General features: G+C 39.8%; 1 long non-coding RNA gene across 1 annotated transcript; it reads right to left on the bottom strand.

Moving 5' to 3' along the window:
* Positions 1-9,311: 9,311 nt before the first annotated feature.
* On the bottom strand, positions 9,312-10,887 carry LOC139189198 (uncharacterized). Its single transcript, XR_011572849.1, has 3 exons — positions 10,678-10,887; positions 10,420-10,503; positions 9,312-9,557 (listed from the first exon to the last, which is right to left on the bottom strand). It is a non-coding gene; the product is annotated as an uncharacterized lncRNA (long non-coding RNA).
* Positions 10,888-17,622: the final 6,735 nt, after the last annotated feature.

Below are 17,622 nucleotides of genomic sequence, written 5' to 3'. Positions count from 1 at the left end.
CTGTCAGCCACTAACTCTTATATTCAGCCACATTTAAAGAAAAAAAAAGGCCTACACAAGATTTAGGTCAACCAAATCTGAACTGAAATTTGGGTTTTCATTTAGGTCCAAACCCAATTTAGGCTTAGGTCTTGGCTTTAGGTGGCATTTGGTTTGGTCCAAGGGTGGATTTGGTCTTAAAACATTTATTTGAAGTGAAGAAAATGGACGACTACGACTCTAAAAAGAAACACTGAATTTAATCCAATGGTCATATGGCTTCGAATTTGGATGATTTTTGGAAGATATGATATTTGAGGTAAGACATAAAAGATAGATGGTTGGATGAAATATATTACAAAGTGGACTCTACAAACCTGTGTGTCAATATATGTGTCAAAAAATCTTTGATGTCGAATCCTTCCCTATATACGTATGTATTCGTGTGTGCGCATGATAAATACCACTACCAAAAATAAATATTTCACTAGTACAAAAAACGTTGCCTGAAAATTAGCCCAACAAAATCTTCGTTGCACTCCAACCGTCACACAAAGGCGGTGAAAGCAGGGTTTGCGCGACGAAGAGACAACCTGCGTCGCGCAAAAAGACTTTGCGAGACGGAAGAACCTGCGTCGCTCAAAAGGTCTTTGCATGACGACAGCTCCTACGTTGCACAAAAGGTCTTTGCGCGACGGCAACACCTACGTCGCACAAACCCTTTTTTATTTTTTTTTTACAAGAATTCTAATAGGTGGTATACGAACAAGTGCTGCCAAGAATCAAAACAAATTTTGGTTTCCTATTTCAAAAGGTTTGGTAATGATGACTGGAGAATAGTGATGGGATTGATTAGTAAAGTCTTTGGTGGTACACAATTACCAACACAATAGTCTTGCTTCAGGGCCACAAACTCGTCCCTGAATTGGGATTTTCCTTGGCAGTAAGGTTCTTGTTTAAAATCTAGAGGTTGTCATCGAAATGTTCTTTTAGAACATCGATAAGTCGTCTAAAATGTCCAAAACTTAGGGAATGCTAACACGTTTTCATATTTGACGAGGTTGAAATATTCGACACTTAGGTTAAAGAACCAAGAATGCTTACATCACGCATGTGATGAATCAATACTGCCTAAACTTACGCTATGATACCAAACTTACAAACCTTGACCCGGAATGCCCACCTGGACTCCGAATCGAGGTGTGTTGGCCAACACCAGAATGGTGACGAAGCTATAAAGTGTAGTGATGTGGAAAATGTGAATAAATTTAAACTTAAAAGTTCCTAAATATAAAAGTGTGTTTGCAAGCAGGAATGAACCCATTTCACACGTGATGTCAGAGCATAAGTAAAGTACAATAAAGTAGGATGAGAATTGTACCATCGAAGGCAACCACCTATACCACGATTTGCCAAGAATCCACGTAGACATAAAAGCTCAGCATTAAAACCTGGAAGGGTGAAAAACAAGGGTTACTGAGCCTAAAAATAAAGTTTTATAAAAACCTTTTCGAAAATATTATAAGCCATCGCTGTAAAACAAGTATAGTTTCCAAAATATAATTATAGTTTCCAAAATATACATACTACGTATAGTATGAAAATACTTACCCTAGCCTGCAATATCTCAAGAATTCAATACGTCACAAAATTCGTAAATAATCATATAACTTCCAATCATCACAATATTTCATAGAAATAAACATATGACATCGAGTGCTCATCGACATATGATGACACACGAGTTCATGCAGATGTATTCTGACATGAACATGACTGGGTGTAATAATGATTTACGCTTTAATATTACAATCACGTGAAAACTGGCGCTATGTGCATCACATACGAATCCTAATTGCCTATAGTAATCTAGGACATGACTGGCACCTACAATAGATCCAAAGCGAGTGTACGTTGCAATGTGAACATACACATGAAAGACTGGCCCTGACCTGGGCAAGTACTAACACCAATGTAGCACACGATGAACATATAGCGTAAATAGAATCGTACAACGGTAAATCAATAATTCACGTCACCATAATACTATTCATGGTCATAAATATAATTAGGGTAAATTACATTTTATCTCATTAGGTTTGGGGTCGATTGCAACCTCATACAACATTTTAAAACATTTCAATTTCATACATTTACTTATCATTTTATTTCAATTTCATACATCCATTAGAAAACTGTTAAGTGAAGACGTGGCAAATATAAGATCAACATTTGTGCTGATATGGCTGCCAACTTTGTGCCATGTGGCAAAAAAAAAAATTTATGCATTTAAAAGATAATAATTTACCCTATTAAGAAAAAAAAAAACCCTAAAACCCATCTTCCCTGACCCCTTCCCCTTCCCCACAACCTAAACCCCCATCCCTCGCAACCCTGTAACCAACCCATTCCCCTTCCCTTTCCTCGCAACCCAAACCCCTTCATCCCACCCCACCCCTACCCCAATGATCCTTAGATCTGCATAACATCATCGATACAGTTGCCTCGCTCGACAATGGCGTCGAGGTGGAAAAGCATGGACCTGACGCAAGACTGGGTGAGATCGAGCTCGTTGACCTTAGCACTGACGTTGTCGGCGATGTCGCAAGTGGAGGTGACGTTGGAGATGATGTAGTCGGAGTTGGCCTTTACGATGTCAGGAACCTGGGAGGACTTACGGAGGGTGGGGAGCTGCTTGTCGAGGTCGGAGCACTGGGAAAGGAGGTTGTCGAGGTCCAGATCTGAGGATCGCTGGGGTAGGGTGGAGTTGGGATGGGATGGGGGGAGTTTGGGTTGCAGGGAATGAGGAAGGGGTCTGGGAAGATGGGTTTTACATTTTTTTTTTTATAGGGTAAATTATTATCTTGTAAATACATAACAAAAATAATAATAATTGCCACGTGGCACAAAATTGGCAGTCACATCAACACAAATGTGGATTTCATATTTGTCATGTCATCAATTAACGGTTTATTTAATGGATTTTCTAATGTATGTATGAAATTGAAATAAAATGATAAGTAAATGTATGAAATTGAAATAAAATGATAAGTAAATATATGAAATTGAAATGTTTTAAAGATTTTGTATGAGGTTGCAATCAACCCCAAACCTGAGGGAGTAAAATGTAATTTACCCATATAATTAAGGCATTAATAATAATACGCATGCTTGTACATTTTTTAGGACGTAGCATAATTTCATAATTTCTATCAATGTGCTAAATCTTATAAACGTTAAGCTAATCTAGGTGTATCGTAGTCTTTATGAAATATATAAATGGAAACTAACAAATATATACACACACACACACACACACATATACTACATAAAAGAAAAGACCTACTCATAGTTACTTGTGATGTCACATTCGTTCCAACTAGGAAGTCGGAGTCTCTGATAGTAATTACACCTAAGCATAATATTGGGACCCATTAATAAAACTCAACTAAAATGATTAAATTTGGAAAAACAAAGTGCGGATTTGGAATCAGAGTGTCGAGATACGCTAAGAATGGTCCCGAGCAAATTTTGTAAAATGTCAACGGTCAACCCTAAAAAGTCAATCGAACCGCCTCGGAGGTCAACTAAGTTAAAACTTTGAAATTTCACTAAATGGATGTCAAAAATGGACTCGGGCGTCAAAATTAGCCTAGAAGGGTTTTCAAGAAAATTTCAAAAAGGTCAACACAAAGAATATTCAAAATCCATTTACGAAATGAATTGGGCTGAATCTTGGGTTGATAGGTCATTGGTTTGGGCCGGTTCCAGGTTTAGGCCCTTTTTATTTTTTATCATTTTTTTATTGTGTTTGGGTAGTTCACCGGAGTGGAGGTTGTGGTGGCTCGGTGCTTTTGTGCAGAGAAAGCAAGGAGTGATTGAGAAAGAGAGAGTCCAAAGATAGAGAGTTATGGCTGCGAAGCTCGCCAGTGAAGGCAGTGAGTGGTGATGGAGCTCAGCTGCTCTGCGTTGCACAGAGAGCACAGAAAGAGTTTAAGGGAAAGAGTGAAGTGAGATAGATGAGAAATGAGAGAGAGAAAAAGTTTTTTCCATAAAAGAGAAGGACACAGACTAAGGGAGGCGTATGGGGTGTGGGCCCCACGTGGCTCACAAAACAAGCCACAAAATATCTCACATGAAATTACTAAATCGCCCTTCATGTTCGTAAGTCCTTAAAATCTCTATTGTAACTCCAAATTTGATTTCGCTTACGCATACGTGTTCATAGTGACGAGCACTACGAGGATACGCTAAAATAATGTTTCATACGTCTCACAATACGCTGGTCAACGAAAGTCAACATCTTCGCCTTTATGGGTAGTTTCGTCAATTCACTATTTTAAAACTAATAAAATCGTAAAATTAGGGACAGCTAGTTACACTTGTATTACTTGCAAGGCTAGTAAGTCTACTAGGTTTACAATAAATAATGGCAAAAGTGATGGGAAACATTATCACATAAATGATCCAACTCTCTCTTTTCTCTCTATTAGACCTGACATTTTGGACCCGACCCGACCTGTTAATATTAGTATTTGGGTGGATGCTTAAGGGTCGGGTCGCTAACTGGTGAACCCGTTAAATAACGGATCACTTTGGGTCAACCCGTTAGACCCGTTAACACCCACTAATTGAAGATATTTTAGTAATTTCAATAAAGTCTTAACAACAAAATATAAACTCTATGCAAAAAATAATAATAATAATTGTTAACGGGTGACCCATTAGCTTAACGGGTCAGGTTCGGATGACCCGTTAACTTAATGGGTCGGGTTCAACTCAACCCAAACCCAATAAACCCGACCCGTTTACAGGTCTACTATTTATCTCTGCACCTTCAGCAAAATAGGCTATAACACGTTATAAATCATGCGCTTGATGTTGTTCTAAGGAACAGAATGTTATTTTGATACAAACTCGTTCACATGATTCATCATCCAAGTAACCTCTAAAACACGGTCTAAATGTTGATATTTTATAAGCCTTAATTGCATGAAACATTCACCATTGAGCATAAGTATACTTAAGTTGCTAATAAGCATATTATTAAGAGAAACAAGCAAACAAAAAGCAAGATTAATGAGGAAGCAAATTAATTAAGCTAATACAAAACAACATATATATCGGGTGGAATTCTAAACCATGAAATGAAGAAGCGACATGCACTGGAATTTGAGAGGTCTTGGGTCAATTTAATCATGATGTGTGTCACAACGGTATCTTACTCTTTCTTGGTAAATGGATATCTGTGTAGTTATGTTCACCCGAAGAGGGATCTAAGGCAAGGAGATCGCATTTCCCCTACATGTTCCTTCTTTATGCTGAGGGACTCTCTGCGCTTATTGCTTCCAAGGATCGAGGGGGTGCTAGCCAGAGAGCTCCTTCCATTCATCATCTACTTTTCACCGATAATAGTTTCGTCTTTCCTCATGCTACATGGTAGGACTATGAGACAGTTAAGGAGATTCTAGGGTGTTTCAAAGGAGTCTCAAGGCAATAAGTGAACTTCCAAAAGAGCGCGATATATTTTAATAGAAATATTAAGCAATCTGATTAGGAGTTTCTAGCTTTAGTGCTTGGGGTTATAAGAGTGGATCAACATAAGAAGTACTTGGTGCTCTCTACCTTCGTTGGTCAAAACAGAGGAGCATATTTTAGCCACATCAAAGAAAGGGTATGGAAGAAACTGCAGGGGGTAGAAAGGTAAAACAATCAGTGCATCGGGGAAGGAATTACTATTCAAAATGGTGGCATAATCGATCCCACTTTATTCTATGAGATGTTATTTATTGCCCAAGTATTTTTATGACAAACTAAACCAATTAATTGCTTCTTGTTGGTGGAATGAGTCTGAGAACTCCAGTAAAATCCATTGAGTGGCTTGGGATAAGCTGTGCTTGCCCAAAAATGAGGGAGGCCTTGGGTTTCGTAATTTATACGCTTTTAATCTTGGACTTCTAGCCAAACAGGGGTGGAGGATCATCTAGGAGCCCAATTCTCTGGTGGAATAGGTGTTAAAGGCAAAGTATTTCCCTAATTCCTTATTTCTCCTTCCTTAAGGCAAGTGTTCGATCTAATGCGTCCTATGTGTGGCGTAGCATGTGTGCCACTAGAGAAGTTATCTTGCGGGGTTCCAGGTGGCAAATAGGTGATGGTACCTTGGTAAGGGTGTGGGGGTGATAGATGGCTACCTCTACCATCCATTTTTCAATTGTCTTCCCCTATACTGCCCACAGCATTGTAATGTGCATATGGTCAATGAGCTTATTAATGATGCTAGATGGAAATTTGAGGTTCTTGGTTCATCGATTTCAGTAGAGGAAATGGATGCAATTCGATCTATTTAGTTGAGCATTCGAAGAACTAATGACCAATTAATTTGGCATTATGACAATCGCGATCTGTTCATAGTTAAAAGTGCTTATCATGTTACTTGTAATTGGATCCTCCCCTCTGCTCTCTCTGTTTCCTTGTAGGGCTTTGTTTCTCAATTCTCGGTGTTGTTGGATTCTCTTTGGAAGGCCAATGTCTCTCCTAAAATGAAAATGGCATCTTGGAGAATTATCTCCACCATTATTCCCATGAGTGATAATCTTCAAAAATGGCATGTCACATTGGATCCTGCTTGTATTCTTTGTGGGGCGGCATTTGCGACGGTTTAGCATATCATGGTCGAATGCCCGTTCGTGAAGTGTACTTGGCTTGCATCTCCATTGGGGCTAAGAACTGGGCAACATTATAATAGATCTCTGAATAAATGGGCCCTGTCAATAGTTAATGAAGTTAGATCATCGGATTTTGAGTGCATTATGGTCATACTTTGGGCAATTTGGAATGCTAGAAATCTCAAGCTTTGGGGAGGGGGAGGCAACCTCTCCTTCTCCAAGTACTGTGGTGAGACACGCCTTTGATTTGTGGTAGGAGTTCCTTAGGCTCAACTTCAAGCCTCCTCTACCTCGAAGGCATGTCCCCATTCTAAAATGGTTGTGTCCTCTAGCTGGAAGGCTCAAACTTAATGTGGATGGTGCCTGGTGTAAGGAGACAAATTTGGGAGGTGTGGGGTTGTTAACCAGGATTGAAATAGAACTTATGTGGCTGCTGCAAGTAGGAAATTTGGAGACATTTTCTCTCCTATTCACATTGAAGCACTCGCAATTAGTGAATGTCTTTTGATGGCGATCAAAGGGATTTACAAAATATTTCGTTGGAAAGTGATTCACTTCAAACTATTTTTGCTTTAAAGGAGTATTCTTTGAATGTGTCTACTACTGAACCTATCATCAAAGATGCCTAATCCTTATTGCACTTGGTCACTGAAGTTATCGTGTCCCATGTTCGCCCTCAAGCTAACTCTGTTGCCTATAAGCTAGCTCATTTTGCCCTCTACGGTGGTAATTGTACTTGGTTTGATGAAACCCCCTCATTGATTTGTGACTTAATTGAGGAGGATCTCCCAATTCCTTGTACTGATTAGTCCATTCCTAGCATTTAATTAAACCATATCGTATTTTATCAAAAAAAAAAGAAAAAGAAAAAAAGATATTTGTCTAGTTCTTTAGAGATGCTTTAAGTGACAAGGGAGAATGAGGTAATGGAACTAGAATTAGAAGGATTTTATCACATATGACTTTTAAAATTAACATAACTTCTTATTTTGGTCTCTCAATTTCAAAATCAATTAATAACTTCCGTAATTACTAATGCACACAAATTTGATTCTTCCAATAAGATTTGGTCAATTATTGAATTTATGTGTTGATATGAATATATATAGGTGTCATATACCAATGGTATATATATGTATGTATGTGTGTGTGTGGGGTATACTAATTAAATAGCACTATGTGGATTTATAAGGGTACTTTTTTAAATAAATGTAAAATTGGGTAAATTATATTTTAACATCTTAAGTTTAAGTTCAATTGCAACTTCATATAACATCTTTATTAAAGTGATGATATATTAAAGTAGATCTACATTTGTGATAACGTGACTACCAACTAGTGACACTTAAATTGCCTCTTATTCACGCGATATTGCTGGATCGGGCAATTAATAAATTTTTTAATAAATTATATTTTGTACCTTCAAATTTGTGTTCAATTACCACTTCATATAATATCTTTAATACATTCAGTTTTATCTATTTATTTATTATTTTATTTATTTCAATGATTAATCATGACCAGGGACTATTATGACTACCAATAACATAAACTAATTAAAGTATAATCTTCACCTTTATTTAATACAATAAGTTCCTTGATTGACATTAGCGTCAATGGCCGAAGTAACATCAATCATTCAAATGACCAATTTTAGGTGAAAGAGTAAAGTGAAAGTAAAATTATACTCAAGTATATTCATTTGTATATATTGAATAGAGGAGGATACTCGCAAGTGCCCTGTGACATAGTAGTGAAGATAAGTGTTGTTCTTTTATCATGACGTGAGTTCAAACCTAATCAGCTCTCTAATCTAATATTTTTAATTGAACATTTTTAATTTGTTAAATCTATTGTTTGACAAAAAACAAAAGGAGTTAGTTACTCACTAAGTCAATTTTTCTATGTAATTATGAGTTCAAATGAATTTAAAAGAGTTTACAAATGTATATGTATTCAATCAAGATTTTAAATGAATTCATAAAAGTTCATGGGTATTCAATCGTGATTTTAATAATTTATAAAACTCTATTCCGGATTTTAAAGTAATTCATATAACTTCATAAGTATTTAATTAGAATTTGATTTTAAAGTATTTTAAAATAGGTAAGACTTTAATGAATTTAGAGAGATTTTACAATGGTTTCTAGGCTTTAGAAAATCAGGCATCTTCCCCTTATTATTGAATCCATCTAAAATTCATATGAAGACTATGGAACTCCATTAAATTTATAACTCTTTCAAAATCATATAAATTTTTAATTGAATACAACCCTTAATTATAACATTTATTTAAAGAAATAATCAATATGCATGCCTCTGAATAGAAAAGAGAAACATGCAAAGTGTGGAGAAATTTTTCCAAATGCCCGGCACTTCACGTTGTGTATGTACCGAGCCAATAGAAACAAAACACGTGGCTTTCTTGTTTTGAAGTTTAATTAGGGCTGGTTCGGTATGGGATATCGAACCAAAACCCTTGTCCCGATTCCCAAACCGAAGTTTTCGGGAATCCCAAATTTCAGGAATCCCGAAATAGTTTCGAGATTTCGGGACAATTCGGGAATCCCAAAACTACATAACTCTTGACCTTTAACTACAGTTAAAACCAGCAATTGAAAGCCCAAATTTATTTTCTGTTCTAATATTAATAATAGAGATGCAAAATCGTAGAAAATTTATGCTAAAACATTATTTCTTATCCACGTTGTATCAAAGAGATCAACATAACCTTATTTGAAGGATTCACTTAACCGATGACTTAAATTAAGACAGCGAAGAAGACAACCTGAAAGCAATAACCTATACTGGAAGATAAAATCACCTTTTGGATCTTCCCACAAAGCAATGAACCAACACACCACCACCAGATCTTGTAGCTTCGTCAATATAATCGATGCACTCATCAAAGTCCTGTAGATGAATAGAAAATGATAAGTCCTCGTAATGGGGTTATTTAAATGAGTGTATTATGCACTTACACATGGATGGCAATTGATGTATAAGCACCGATGCATTTATCTGGGGTTGAAAATTAAAACTATATTGACCAGAATTTTGTTTGATATTAGCGTTTTTATTTCTCACGTCTATGACTAGAGTTAAGGAAATTATCGAAGACTGATAACAGACAGACACGAGAAGGCGCAAAGACTATAATTTATCCACAAATCTAGACAAGCAATAGACGAATCTAGAGGTAAGCAGTCAGCCACAAGGTATTCCTAAGTTCTAAGTACCAAACACAGAAACCACACAGGCAGAACATCATTGAACAAAACGAAGGTTGACCTGAAAAAAATTCTAACTGTCATATATGGGTATATCAATGTTAAATTAAAGTCTGATTCGGCTGTACATCAGACAAGCTTATAAAACTGGTCACAAAGGGACATAAGATACTGCAAGATAACAGCACAATATAGGTCATTGCTATTTCGAATACATATGATTTTTTTTTCTCTCGTAAATTACAATTCTAGGCTTGGCTATGGGTCTAAGCCTTCACTAAAAATTCTAGATATATGCTAATGTTTCATAACTTACCAAGAAAAACACAAAAGAATGTCTTTCCACATCCAGATGCAAATGTTAAATTGCAAGATCCGTAAAGCTCTCAACAGGGTGATTACTGCATGCAACTTGGTTATTCATAGCCTAACTAATAGATAAACAGTCTTCAACAGCAACATAAGGTAATGAAGGAACATGCATTTCCGTGTAGAATCATTAAAGCATATGCATTCCCGTGTAGAATCAATAAGTAGGAACTTGCCTGCAATTGTCAAGGAAGCTTCAGCCAGAACAAGACCTTGAAGCATATGCATATCCCCTTCGAGAGTATGAAGCAAAGCAAAAGCTGGAATCCAATTCCGGATGCAATTAGATTTCAACCCCTAAATTTCAAGCCCTAACTTAAATTTCAACCCCTAAATCCTCAGTATATAGTATACTTTATCTTCCAAGTACGAAATTTTCAAATTTCACAAACCCTAATCTAGAATTCCAACCCTAAATTAATTCCAAAATTTACCTGATTTGGGGGAGAATCGGTGCACAGTGAGGTGAGGGATGAGAAGGAAGGCTCCACAGTGAGGGGTGAGTCACTTGTCTGATGTGGGAGGAGGAGAGAAATCGGCGAGGAGGGTGAGGTTAGAGGTGAGGTCGAGAGAGAGAGAGAGTGACTGAGTGAGGGTGAGTGTGAGGTCGAGGAGGGCGAGGTGAGGTGTAGAGACAGAGAGTGCCTGAGTGAGGGTGAGGATACTGAGGAGTAGACCTGTAAACGGGTCAGGTTTATTGGGTTTGGGTCGGGTTAAACCTGACCTGTTAAGTTAATGAGTCACCCGAACCCAACCCGTTAAGCTAACGGGTCACCCGAATCCAACCCGTTAAGCTAACGGGTCACCCGTCTCACCCGTTAACAATTATTATTATTATTTTTTTTTGCATAAAGTTTATTTTTTGTTATTAAGACTTTACTAAAATTATTAAAATATCCTCAACTAACGGGTGATAACGGGTGTTAACGGGTCCTAACGAGTCTAACGGGTTGACCCAAAGTGACCCGTTATTTAACGGGTTGTTAACGGGTTGTTAACGGGTTCACCCGTTAACGACCCAACCCGTTAAGCATCCACCCAAATACAAATATTAACGGGTCGGGTCAGGTCGGGTTAACGGGTTGGGTCCAAAATGCCAGGCCTACTGAGGAGTGAGGTCGAGGAAAGGTCGAGGAGAGGTCGAGAGTGTCTGAGAGAGTGACAGTGAGGGATTTATTTGGATTCAACGGTTGAGATTAAATCTCAACCAAATCGGACGGTTGTTACAATTCTAAATATATATTTAAAATTAAATAATATATATATTTTTTATTTATTTATTTCGGTTCGGTTCGGGATTACCGAACGAAATGAAAAGTGAGACCGATTCCAGTACCGAATTTTCGGTTTGGTTTTGGGATTTTTTCGGTTTGGTTTAGGATTTTCGGTATTTTTTTCCAGCCCTAAGTTTAATTGCTTCCTAAATATTCCGAACGGTGGGCCCATAAACATTAAAAAATAAAAAATAAAAACTCTGTCATTTGTTTTCTCTTTTGGCCAAAGCTTTTGAATTCTATCTTCTTCTTTATGGTCTGAAAGAGGGAAAAAATGGATCTGCGATGGGTCCTCTCCATCTTTAAATATACAGTTCTCTATAGCTTTTTTGTGTGTAATTTTTTATTCTCGTACGGGTATTCCTAGTTTTTTTATTTTGGGGGGGTTTTTCAAAAATTTCACAATTCATGAAAGGCTCTGGATTGAGGAGGTAGATGCATGGCGGTCTGGTACTGATTGTTCCTTGTGCTTTAATTTCTCCGATTACATTTTCACTCCGATTTCAGTTTCATCGATTTTCTTTCATCTCCCTTTCTTGTCTATCTTGTCCCTTGTGCTTTATATATGCAGACATCGAAATTTCGGTAAATAAATGTTGACCAATAAATCAAAGTTTCAACGCTCATGTATTACATAAATTTTACATGTAGTGTGTGTCTAAACAAAAAATCGAGAATCATCGGAAAAGTCATCAAACAGGACACGTGTCAACACCTAGCAGAAACGACTTATTTCATCTGGAATATTATATTCAAAATTAGGCCTTGGAAAATTCTATAAATAGAAGCCAATTTCATTCATTTCATTTCACCAATTCATATTACACCTTGAAGCTCTGAAGCTCTGAAGCTCTGAAACTCCGAAACTCTCAAGCATCCAAGTTATCGAAGAATCAAGAAAGCCTTCTTCGTTCTTCGTTCATCGTTCTTCCAAGATCAAGCCCCAACGGCCCTTGGATCAACAATCATCCACCTTCAAGATCAATCCCCGACGGCCCCCTTGAAGAATTTCCACCAATTCAAGATCAAACGCCAAAAGCCCTTGAAGATCCGTTCATCACTGTTCTTCAAGATCAAGCCCAAAAGCCCCTTGAAGATCTGTTCATCACCGTTATTCAAGATCAAGCATCAACGACCCTTGAAGAAACGCTCATCCTCAAGATCAAGCCCCAACGGCTCCTTGAAGATCCGCTCAAATCCACCTTCAAGATCAAGCCCACGGCCCTTGAAGAACGTTCATCCTTAGATCAAGCCCAACGGCCCTTTTGATCAATCGCACATCCACAAATCAACACCTTACGGAGATTGAATCAGAGGATCAAATTTGAGAGAGATTGTAACCCAAAATCATCAAATACAAAATATTATTTTGTGCACGTTGTTCTTGTCTTCTTCCTTTCAGGAAATTTTCGTGTTCACAAATTTGGCACGCCCAGTGGGACCATCTTTACCTCTTATCTCTTTCTCCGTTCAAGAAATTTAAGAACACTTCCAAACTCAATGGCATCAAGGAAGGCTCAAGCTGTTCCCACAATCGGCACAAAGAACAAGAGCGTCCTCGTCGCAAGTGGTGTCACTTTGGGCATCACGACTCGAAGCAAGGCAAGAGCTATTTTCGCCACCTCTTTCACCTCTGCATCAACTCTGCCAAGGGAACAAGAGCACCCAAGGCACGAGCCTGTGATCACCTTAGCCTCACTAAGGGCACCAAGGGGGGAAAGCCCAAGGAAATACTCTGAATCCATGCTCTCCGATGTCGATTCAAGCGGCAGTTCAGGCATCCAATTCATGACCACTGGAGCAACTTCAATCGATGAGCAGCTGGCTCAAATGAATGAAGCAATCGCAAGGCTAACCCGAACTGTGAAAGAAAAAGACTTGCAAATTGCAGCACTAGTCAACCGACTGGAGGCGCAGGACGGCGAGAAACCCGACCCAGAGGATGATCCACTAAAGGGAGGAGCTGGCGGATAAGAGGAGCCTCCGGTGAAGAAAATCGATGTGAAGCTGGAGCCAGACCAAGCAGCGGCACTCATGGGATCTCTTTCTATCCAGCAACTGCAATAGATGATCACTAACACCATCAAGGCACAATACGAAAGGAGCTCTCATGCCTCCACGTTGTACTCGAAGCCTTACTCGAAGAAGATCGACGCCTTAAAGATGCCGATAGGCTATCAACCGCCGAAGTTTATGCAATTTGACGGAAAGGGAAACCCGAAGCAACATGTGGCACATTTCGTCGAAACCTGCAACAATGCAGGGACGGAGGGAGATTACCTTGCTAAGCAGTTTGTGCGCTTGTTAAAAGGAAACGCCTTTGAGTCCATCAACAGCTGGGAATAGTTGGAAAGGGAATTCCTCAACCGCTTCTACAGTAGCCGCCGCACTGTGAGCATGCTAGAGCTGACGAGCATGAAGCAATGGAAGGAAGAACCAGTCATGGACTACATCAACCGATGGCGTAATCTAAGCCTCGATTGTAAGGACAGGCTTTCTGAGATTTCTTCAATCGAGATGTGCATCCAAGGCATGCAATGGGGTTTACAATACATCATTCAAGGTATTAAACCACAGACTTTTGAAGAATTAGCCACCCGTGCCCACGACATGGAGCTGAGCATCGCTCACCATGGAAAGAAGGAGCCAATCACCGATTTCAAAAGGGATAAAGTGTTTACTTCAAGAGCAGACAATCATGGGAAAAAGCCCGCCAAGAAAGCTTTTACAACCAATACCACCCTTATCAAGACCTCGTCCGCACCCGTCAAAATCTCCTTCAATAACAAAGCAAATGAGATAAAAAGAAGTGAGCCTTCCCACACCCAAGATAGGTACAAAAACACCTTGAGGGAACTAGAGCAGAAGGTATACCCTTTTTCGGACTCCGACATGGACGTAATGCTGGACGACCTGTTGGAGAAAAAGGTGATTGAGTTACCCGAATGCAAACGCCCTGAAGAGATGAATCGCATTAATGATCCCAAATACTGCAAGTACCATCGTATCGTGGGTCATCATGTGGGCAAGTGTTTCATCCTAAAAGAACTTATCATGAAGTTGGCATAATAAGGGCGGATTGAGCTCGACCTAGAAGACACAGCTGCAACGCACACCATTACGGTCGTGTTCGGATCCTTTGATCCCGTGCCTCTTCAAGAAATGCTTGACCATGCTCGGCAATACTCAAAACACACGGCACCTTCTGCACCACCGTTATTGGGGGCAAGCAACCAAGATGCACCTACTGACGATGACAAAGGATGGACATTGGTGACCTATAAGAGGACGAAGAAACTGAGACCGTAAGCTATAAAGCCAAAGGGGGAACAAGGGAGAAAGCACCACCGCCGCAGCAATAGGAAGCCTAAAAGAACATAAGAGCTGCTAAACCAATATATGATGGGGAACCTGCGGAACAAAAGCCACCCATTCCCGTCTCCTTGCACGAGTACTTCCCGGAGGACTTCTTCCAACATTGCACTATCGCTGCATGTCACATGGTCGAAGTAGAAATGGAAAAACCCTCAAAAGGCAAAGTTGTCACCATTGAGGGAGAAAATACTCTTACACCTGAAGAAGGTCTGCCAACACACTTTAGCATCGAGGAAGCGCTACAATTGCCAAAGAAGATACGAAGGGCACTTGCAGCAGTTTTAGCAAGTCCAAACGACCACGAAATGCAAGAAAGCAAGAATGAAGGCTTGAGGCTTCGGCCACACGAGTGTGCCACATGCTGTGCTGCCGATGACACAATCCACTTCACCGACGAAGACTTGCTGCTAGGATCCAAGCCTCACAACCGTCATCTCTTCGTCTCTGGGTACGTAAAGGAGCACAAAGTCGACCTCATGCTTGTGGATGACGGATTAGCCATAAATATCATGCCAAAGTTAACAATGACCACAATCGGCATCAAAGTGGATGAACTATCCCTAAGTCGTCTACTAATCCAAGGTTTTAACCAAGGAGGACAAAGAGCGATTGGCATGATCCGAGTGGAGATGACCATTGGTGAACTCAAGTCAAGCACAATATTTCAAGTGATTGATGCAAGAAATTCCTACGGTTTACTCTTAGGAAGGCCTTGGATCCATGCGAACGGAGTAGTACCGTCCACCCTTCACCAATGCTTAAAATTTTACCGAGAAGGAGTGAAGGTGATCTATGGCGACACCAAACCATTCACCGAAGCCGAATCACATTTCACAGACGACAAGTTCTACATGGATGAAGACATGGTGCCCGAAACTCTTCCAAAAGAGATCAAATCCATGGGCAAAGCAACACCTAAAAAGCAGGAGTGGCAAGCCGTGCCCAAGAAGCAAGAAGAAGAAGCTATGCCATCTTCAAGCAAAAACGACGATGAGCTTGCTAAACCTGCAACAACCAGAGGGAGTAGGATGCCCTCAAATGGACCAAACATACCCGTTTTTGTATACATCCCGATGTCGAGCAGAAAGAATGGTTAATCCCCGTTTGAAACTGCAGCAAGCGAAACCGATGCACAGCGGCACATGGATAATGTAAAGTTACTCAAAATGAATGCAGTTTTGCCCTTGACACAGTTAGGCGACACCAAGGTTGCAAAACCATCACAAGGCTTCATAAAAGGTCTGCTAAAAGGGGTAGAACCAAGCATTCTCCCAACCAAGAGGACCGAAGAAGGTTATGATCCAAACGCCTACAAACTCATGTCGAAAGCTAGGTACAACTTCACCTCCTCTGCAAAATTGGGAAAGAAGGATTCGAACACCGTCAAAGACAACAAACGTGATCTCACTAAAACTCAAAAGAAGTTGGAGGAGAATGGTTACGAGGTTAACAACAACAAGGCTAGACTTGGCTTCACACCAAATGCACTGGTGAAGATCTCCAGCAAGGCAAAAAATGCTAGCGCTCAACACATCAGCGTGAGCATTATACAAGATAAAGAGGAGCCTCAACCTGCCCCCCAGATGTCAGTATTTGATAGAATAAATCGTTCAAGGCCTAGAGTTTCGGCACCTAAACTCATTGACGGTCAAAACAGAACTTCCGTCTTCAAAAGGCTTAACACGTCAGCATCTCGAAGCTCTGTTTTCAAAAGGTTGTCGAAACCTAAGAAGCAAAGCAATACGACTAACTTTCCTCCACGACAGTCAATTATGGAAAAACTTGAAGAAGCCAAAGAGCCTTCCAGAAGGAGAAAGACGACACCAGAAGTAGAAAAGATCAAACGTCTGGCAGAAAAGGATGACGTTCGAAGTTCCATTCCTTCAAGAATGAAGTGCCAAACAATTTTGGAGGTTAACACAGTTGGATCACTGAAAGTAAAAAGGCGCACCATCATCTACACTAGACAATCTTCATGCCAACAAGCTCGAGAGGTCAACACCGAAGAAGAGGCCCAAGATGTCTTTCACATCACAATCCAAGAAGGTGAAGAAGATGAAATCCTCGAGGAAGATGTCATTGCAGCACCGTCACAACTTGAAGATGGGGGGAAGCCACAGTTGACGATCTCAAAGAACTCAACTTAAGCACAAGTGGGAACCGAAGCCTATCTTCGTGAGTGCATTACTAAGTGCAGACGAGATAGAGAAGTATTACCAGCTGCTATTAGAGTACAATGACGTCTTTGCTTGGACCTACAAGGAAATGCCCGGCCTCGACCTTATCATTGTTGTGCATCATCTTGCAATCAAGCCTGGAACGCGACCAATAAAGCAAACTCAAAGACGCTATCGATCCGAGCTCATCCCACAAATTGAGGTCGAGATTGACAAGTTGATCGAAGCAGGCTTCATTCGAGAGGTGCAATACCCCAAATGGATCTCCAACATCGTCATAGTCCTTAAGAAATTTGGACAAATACGTGTTTGTGTAGACTTTCGAGACCTCAATGATGCTTGCCCAAATGATGACTTCCCCTTGCCAATCATTGAAATCATGGTGGACGCAACCACTGGCTATGAGGCACAATCATTCATGGATGACTCTTCTGGATACAATCAAATTCTTATGGCTCTTGAAGATGAGGAACTAACAGCCTTCCGCACTCCAAAAGGTATCTACTGTTACAAGGTGATACCCTTTGGTCTGAAGAATGCTGGAGCTACATAT

This window comes from Malus domestica, chromosome 11 (genome assembly GCF_042453785.1).
Source record: "Malus domestica chromosome 11, GDT2T_hap1".
Lineage (NCBI taxonomy): Eukaryota > Viridiplantae > Streptophyta > Magnoliopsida > Rosales > Rosaceae > Malus > Malus domestica.
Note: the sequence above shows the minus strand (reverse complement) of the source record. Positions and strands in the feature narration are given on the sequence as shown.